This window comes from Bactrocera neohumeralis, chromosome 6 (assembly GCF_024586455.1).
Source record: "Bactrocera neohumeralis isolate Rockhampton chromosome 6, APGP_CSIRO_Bneo_wtdbg2-racon-allhic-juicebox.fasta_v2, whole genome shotgun sequence".
Lineage (NCBI taxonomy): Eukaryota > Metazoa > Arthropoda > Insecta > Diptera > Tephritidae > Bactrocera > Bactrocera neohumeralis.
In genome coordinates this window covers 67,111,387-67,119,328 of record NC_065923.1, presented here as the reverse complement: position 1 = coordinate 67,119,328, position 7,942 = coordinate 67,111,387, and the positions used below count along the sequence as shown (strand labels likewise).

General features: G+C 31.7%; 1 long non-coding RNA gene across 1 annotated transcript; it reads right to left on the bottom strand.

Annotated features, from left to right (window-relative positions):
• Positions 1 to 445: 445 nt before the first annotated feature.
• On the bottom strand, positions 446 to 7,688 carry LOC126761730 (uncharacterized). Its single transcript, XR_007667392.1, has 3 exons — positions 7,493 to 7,688; positions 2,860 to 2,885; positions 446 to 990 (listed from the first exon to the last, which is right to left on the bottom strand). It is a non-coding gene; the product is annotated as an uncharacterized LOC126761730 (long non-coding RNA).
• Between the last annotated feature and the right edge of the window lie 254 nt (positions 7,689 to 7,942).

Here is a 7,942-nt window from a genome sequence, read left to right as displayed (position 1 = left end):
ACAAAAAAGTATTTTCTCTTTTATTTTGCTCCAGTACACTATAACTCACGGACCACTTAAAAAATTTTCAAAAAAATTCCAAAAAACGCTTGAAATAATGCGCTTTCAGTTTCAAGACTTTGCGGTTTTTATTGAATTTTTGTATATGTGTCTTCACTAGAATATGCGCCCAAAAAAAAAAAATTAAAAAATTTGATTAGTTATATAAGTAATAATTGCCGATAAAAAAGGTAAGGGAAATCTGTAGTTGAGGAAAGAAAAAAGTTCAATTCAGTTAAATTTTTATGTGCTTTGATAGATTAAAGCGTGCATTTTTAACTTTGTGTCAACGTAAGAACATTCGATAATAATAAAAGCAAAAATTCGTAACAAACAAGTATTATCAAAGTAAAAGAAAAAATTCAAAAAATAATCAAAAATAATTTTTGATTTCAAAATTTTTGTATACAAGTAAGTTGTAGTTGCAGAAAATGGTGAAACGACCACTAATTTTCCATATAATATGTGTAAGTTCCACCAATTACTCAAAACAATATGATCTGGCAGCATTAATTATCACGCTAACTTGCGTGTTTCAAACAATTTTTAGAGTACCCTAATATGCAAAAACTAAAATGCAACGCTTTTTTGCACGCTCAAATGGCAGCTGCCAAGCATTCAATCATTGCTAGGTGATTAGCTGCGTCGCGCTTCCCTTTACATTCTTACGCCGCCTTGCTTGTCGCCATTGTTGTTGTTGCTGTTGTTCATAGGCCTAACTATTGCCTCAAAAAAATTTATGCAGCTTGTCTACCAATAACCGAACCACCTTCGTCCACTTTCTTTTTCGAACAAATTCTAAACTTTCACTAGGTTTTTAATTGCTCCTCAGCTCGCTTCGTTTCGCTTGCTTATTGTTGTCGCCTTTTTCTTGACTACGCGCTGCTGTTGCCCACTGCCGAAGCACGCAAGACTAATGGCCATTGACGCTGGTAATTAAAATTCGTAGGCCTGCAATAAATAAAACAAAGAGAGCGTGAGATAAAGTGTGAGCAAAGAGTTGCAAATATGAGGAGAGTGAGGAAAGGATGACAGAAATACCAATTTGATGAAAGTAACGGCTTTCATGTGGGCGCTGGATTCAAATTTTAAAACAAAAAAAAAGAAGGAACAGTGTCATTGGTGGCATGAAAAATGTATTGTACAATATACACCATAAGTAGATACTATAAATCATTGGTATGTATGTATATTAGGGTGATTCAGGAAATTTTTTTTTTTTTTCAATTGGTACTCGCAAAAATAGGTTCCTAGACACCTCTAAGAAAGCCTCTCCAAAAATCTATTCATAATAATTTTTTTTCATTGAGTTATAAAATTAATAAGAAATAAAGAATTTTTCCAAAAATAGTCAAATTTCAACCGTTAATATCTTTTAAACGGTTGGGTTTACGAAAAAATCATAAGAGACCATATTTGAGAGCATTCAACTTCCTACAAAACCTGATTAACAAGATATTTTTTCAAGTAGTTGGAAGCGAGATATATATTTTTCTATCTGATAATAAGAAAAAATAGAAAACCGTTAGGCGGAGGACCTTCCCGTTACAATTAAAAACTCATATTTGGAGAGGCTTTCTTAGAGGTGTCTAGAAACCTATTTTTGCGAGTACCAATTGAAAAAAAAAAAAAATTTTTGAATCACCCTAATGTATGTATATATAGTTGCATTTAGTGGATTCAGCCATCTTTGCCAGTATACAACCGAACTAAAGCTCAATTTTTGAGATATCGATTTGAAATTTTGCACACGTCCTTTTTCTCCAAGAATCTGCGCGTTGACTGAATCACCGATATCACACTACTATAACATACAGCTGCCATATAAACTGACGGACCAAAATCAAATCCGAACAAACCAATTTATAGTAATGAAAACTTTTTTATTGGATGAGCCTAATTCAAGCGCACAATCTCCAATTATATTGTTTGAAACGGACTTCTATAGCATGTATGCAACTAACATAACCGATCAATTAAAATCATATAGTATTTGTATGGACACTTTTTCTATTTATGGCAGCAAATTATAGTTCTTCTTCTTCTTAATTGGCGTAGACACCGCTTACGCGATTATAGCCGAGTTAACAACAGCGCGCCAGTCGTTTCTTCTTTTCGCTACGTGGCGCCAATTGGATATTCCAAGCGAAACCAGGTCCTTCTCCACTTGGACCTTCCAACGGAGTGGAGGTCTTCCTCTTCCTCTGCTTCCCCCGGCGGGTATTGCGTCGAATACTTTCAAAGCTGGAGTGTTTTCATCCATCCGAACAACATGACCTAGCCAGCGTAGCCGCTGTCTTTTAATTCGCTGAACTATGTCAATGTCGTCGTATATCTCGTACAGCTCATCGTTCCATCGAATGCGATATTCGCCGTGGCCAATGCGCAAAGGACCATAAGTCCTTATTTCGTTTGCCATGGTCGTCATCAAAAGGGGGGTCTTTCATCCGAGGCTGTTTCTTCGTTTCCATTGGTACTGGTTTTTACGTGGCGGGTCCCAAACCCAGCGCACAACCCTATGTAGGGGATGTTTCGCCTTCTCACTTTAGCTCGCCTTCGAACGGATGTTCTTAGGCTACCCAGGGGATACTTGGTCAAAGACCGGAAGTAGTGAGCTGCTTGAGCCATGTGTAAAAGAATCGTTTCTGGCCACTCCCAAGCGAATGGCGATCAGAGAACTTTCCTCACTTGCATGAACTTCTACACATGACTCCATCCTCCAGCAAATTATAGTTATTTTTGCTTTTTCTACAGTTACTTCTCTTAGTCATCTATATTTAGTTATAAACATATTTTAAATAAAATTTTAGTTAAACTTACCCACTGTACTTTAACTCGTAAAGCGTCTGTGTATACCAATTTCATACGACAGCGTTACACAAAGAAAAAAGAAATACAACATATAGTTAGACAAATAGGTAATTAAAAAATTACATAGGGATAAAATCACCAAGATCTTACAAGAATTTAAGCTTACACATTTCCAGCACATACATATCTAATTATTTTTCTAAAATATCTAGCTTGGTTTATGGGAAGTTGGAGCCTACATGAACGATCATCTAAGTAAGAGAATGTATGTTAATAAAGAGGGACTGTCACGGAAAAATTTAGTAAGTTTGGAAATTCTGAAAAATATGCTTAGTAAAATCCATATACTGAGATGCAAAAATATTTGTCCTTCTCCAATTACTATATGCCGGCTTCGCAGTTATATTAATTCTCACCATCTGACGGTGACTTTCCTGACTCTTTTATTTTGATTTCTTTTTCTTTTTAAATCATTTTATTACGAGTCTGTGCTTCCAGTTCAACCAGACTATCTTGTGTCGCTATCTATGGTATAAGACAAGTTGAATGTTAATTTCCATTTCTGTTGGGTTCACACAACAGCTCTTACCGCGGAATCCTTTATGTTGAAACACAACGGACTCTTCAAAAAAGCTTTCTAACAACACAAAAAAATTTGTTTGATCAGATTTACAAAGTATATTAACCATATTTTTTACTTAACGGTTTGATCTGGAACTTTTTTTATGTGGTTTCCAGTCTTTTCTTTCTTTTTTCCGTCTTTGAAGAATATTTAAACCCTTGCCATGTGATTTTTTACTGTAATCGGCAGAATAATTTTTTAAAGCAGTAATCCAAGGTTTCTGAATATATCTTTTTATCTACACTAATGTGGTTTCCAGTCTTTTCTTTCAGTCCACGTCTTTGAAGTATATTTAAAAAATACTTACACCTGCTTTTATGAATATATTTAGCATAAAAGCAATGATTTTCCAAAAAATGTTACATACCTTCGATTACTTCTACTATAGCGGAGAAGCGTATCTAACATTTTATGGATGTCAATCACAGAACTTTGAAGAGCGTGCTATGGGAAAGGCAGCTGTTATAAGCCTAAAAGATTGGCTTAAATCAAGTTCAGTTTGAATGGCAATGAGTTCTACCCGTTATGCCAGGCAACCTCGCTTTCTCTTGTATTGAATTCAACTAGTAAACTTTTTTGTTGTCGTCTGCCTTGCTTTAAACCAAGCTATATGAGAATATATATAATTATATTAATTTCATACTTTTACTAACTTAAAAGCTATACATTTAAGGTTATTGTGCTATGCGCATGAAGTATTTGTTATAAACTGAGACTTTTTGTTACTTATTTAAGCTTGATATGTACAAATGTCTTGCCAGCACGTCTCGTTTACTAATTCAAGGGATTAGTGGGCTTGTACATATGTCAGGCAAAATACTGGATGAAAACCAGTGATATCAAAATAAATTAGCTGAAATATAATACACAAATACTGACAAAGCTGCACTATGAAGCATAAAATTCAATTTGTTTGTATGTACTATAAATATTTGTCAGGTTGTGTATACCAGCCATCAGACGTTAAAAAATTCAGACTAAATTAATTACAAAATCCCACAGATAACATTATTTTAGAGTCGTTGGCATTCACTAAGCTGCAGATTTGTTGCAAAGAGAATCTTTCTTTTTGTTTTTGTAATTTTTTTGGAATGAGTATGAATCTCGTTTATCTGTGTGAGTATGTGTATATTTTGAATAAATATTCTATTTGATATAGATACAGTTTTCTGATACGATATCACTGCCTGCCTACGCTTTATATAATGAAATCAGTTGTGTCAAAAAGTAAATAATTGTACAGATTTTGTTCAAATTAAATATCAGATAATACTTTGATTTAGCGATTTGTACACATGTCAATTTAAAATATGAAAATTGTAGCGATTTCTTTATTGGAGTATAAAAAATTTTGTATTGTTCTCTTCGTGTTAGAAAGGAGGTTAGGTTGCTGCTCGAAATACATATACTCCTTAAAATTTGTTTTTGAACGTTTCTTGCAATAATTCTGGCATTTAACCAAAATATTCAGTTTCAGAATGACTTTTAACTGAATTAAAATTAATTGTTTTTTTTTGAGAATTCACTTTTCGCCCTACAACTGTAGTTTCTGAAGCAAATTTTCTAAGAGTTGTCCAGAGATTACAATTTTTCTATAGTCTAACATTTTTTACTCAAACATTCTAAAATAGAACCTGCTTACCCTTACACGGATTTTTTTCATGAAATAACTTATAATTCAGCTCTTTAAATGCCGCCAATATAATTTCTAATAAATGCTAACTTTCTTAAAATGCTGAGCTGTTTGTTTACATTAGAACACTCCACTTTTTCATGTCTTTATCATCATTTTGTCTGCTGCTGTCTAAGCCATTTGTTAAGGATCATTTGGCTGGCTGCCAAAGAGTTTGGTTTTCCTTCCATTTAACGTTTTGTGTGTATATCAGTGTGGCTGTATATAAACAAAAAATATGTATTCCTAAAGTAATTGTTAAAAAGGAACGAATACGATGTTCTCGAAAGATTTATATGAAATAAAAATTAAAAATTAAAATTAAGGCTCGAGCATTTAAAAATTTAAAAAAAAACTAGTTCACTTGTCGACTATTCCAAATAATCTACACTGCGTTGACAATATTCGGACCTAGACAAAACATATTATAAAATTTACTTAAATAAAGTAAAAAATAATATTGGATGTAATCCGAAATTGATTTATGATTTCGCTAACTCCAAAGACAGGATTTTCAAATTCCTTTCGTGAAGAAATACAAATCGATCCCCTCACATGTGGCAATTACATTATTTCCAATTATTTTACAGAAATTTTAACTCGAACTACCCTACTAATTCTCCTAAAATGTTTCCTACCAGCACGTGCTTTGTTCGAATACTTCAATTAATGCACCAATTATTTTTGAAGAAGATGTTGAAACACTTTCTACAACTTTGGTTAGACCTATATTGGAATATGTAGTTACGAAATCTATTCTGACAAGTGAGAGTTGGTTCAAAAAACAATTTTTACTTTTCGCCTTAGGGCATTTACGATGGGATTCTAGGTTAAGTCTTCCTGCATACACTAGTCGTTTAAAAGTTATACATCTTCCACTCGTAGAAAACTGCTTGGTGTTATATTCTTATTAAAAATCGTAAATGGAACAGTTAGCAGTTCTTTTCTCCTGTCTGAAGTTAAACTTATTAATATCACGAAAATTTTAGAAATAGAATTTTTTTCAAAATTATTTAGTTAAAAATTAAAAAAAAAAAAATATTTAAAACATTAATAAAAGAAATTTACAAAAATAATTTAACTATATTGATATCTTAAAATTTTCTAAAAACTTACTTAAAAATTCGAACTTTTTCACTTTTTTCTCAAAAGTACACATGTTCCATTAATTTTTTTATTAAGAATTTAGACGATATTTTTAATGTACCAACGTTTAACTATAAGCTCTCCTCACTTTTGACCAAGAACTTTATTTTCCTAATAGTGTTTTACTAGTTTTCATATCTTTTATATCAACATATTCAAGCACATATGAATAAGGAAGCAAACTACAGGGTGTTTATGTTTTTGTTTTTCGTCTTTTTTTGGTTTAGTTTTTAATTTAAATTTAGTAGCTAAAAATATACAATACATAATATACAATAGATAGTAATACATTAAAGCAAATACGCATGTATGCACATAAACAATATACAATTAATATTACATAATATTCTTTTTTGTTTTTATTTTATTTACTTTATACAGAGTACGAACGTAAAAGCAGACAATAAGCTTACACACGAGCGCATAAATGTCTGTCGCAATTCGTGTTCGGTGTGCTTATGTGTGTGCCACCAACGTCTACAACAACAAACAATACACTTGCTACTTAATCTAGGGATTAAATCAACTTTATGCACGCGACTTAAATTATGAGTGATTTTTTTTTTTACTTTTTACGTTTTTACTTTTTATGTATTATTTGTAATTTTTTTATGCTAAGCTACATACCGTTTTATTTTATTTATTTATTTTTGTTTTTAATTTTATTATATGTTTTTATTTTCTTTTTGTTTTGCTTGTGGTTTTGGAAATTCTTATATTTTAAATTTAGATTACTTTGTAACTCACAATTTATTGCAGCATTTAATGCTTATTCACTGTTTTTTTTATATTTTTTCTAATTATTTCTTAATTTTTTTTTGTATTTAAAAAGTTACGTATACGCCTAAGTGTGCTAGCGTCATACAACTACAATATAAATACCAGCAGCTGCTAGCTACGACTTTTGTAATAGTGTGCGTATGTGTGTGTGACCTCCGTTTTTATGTTTTTTGTGCGTTTGTATGTGTGTCGCTGTTATAGTTTTGCTTGCGTTGGCTAACTGTTGCTTGTACTGCAGCTTTTTTCATTCAACTTTTTGTAATTTTCTTAGTTTTTATGTTCCCTTCAACTATTTTCTCTATATATGTGCATATTTTTGTTGTATGTGTACATCTGTTTCTGTGTTTGTGCGCGTTTGTGTTTGTGTTTGAGTTTTATTGCACATTTTGGCATTTATGGCACAAGTTTCTTGAATCCAGCACCTTCTTGGCCAAGTTTGAGCTCTTCGTAAATTGTCGGATTTACTTCGTTGCATTGTGTGTGCGCGTCCGCGTTCGCATCGTTGACGATACCATCTCGTTGCGCCGATTGGGCGGTGGTGCCGGCATGCGTGATGGCCGATGTCACTGTGGGCAGCTGCGCGAATGTATGTATGTGTGTGTAAGATTTATTTTTTTATATTTTTGTTTTAATTTCAAATAAAAAAATATAAATAAAATATAAATTTTTATTTTATTTTTAATTCATAAAATTTTTGTTGAATTTTGTATAATTTTTTTTAGTTTTTGTATTTTTATTTTGAAATTTTATTTAATTTTTCAACGTTTTTTAAATTTATTATTTTTAAGTTTTTAAAATGTTTTTTAATTTTTTTTTTTAATTTTTGTTAATTTTTAAGATTTTATATAATTTATCATTTATTGTAATTGTTT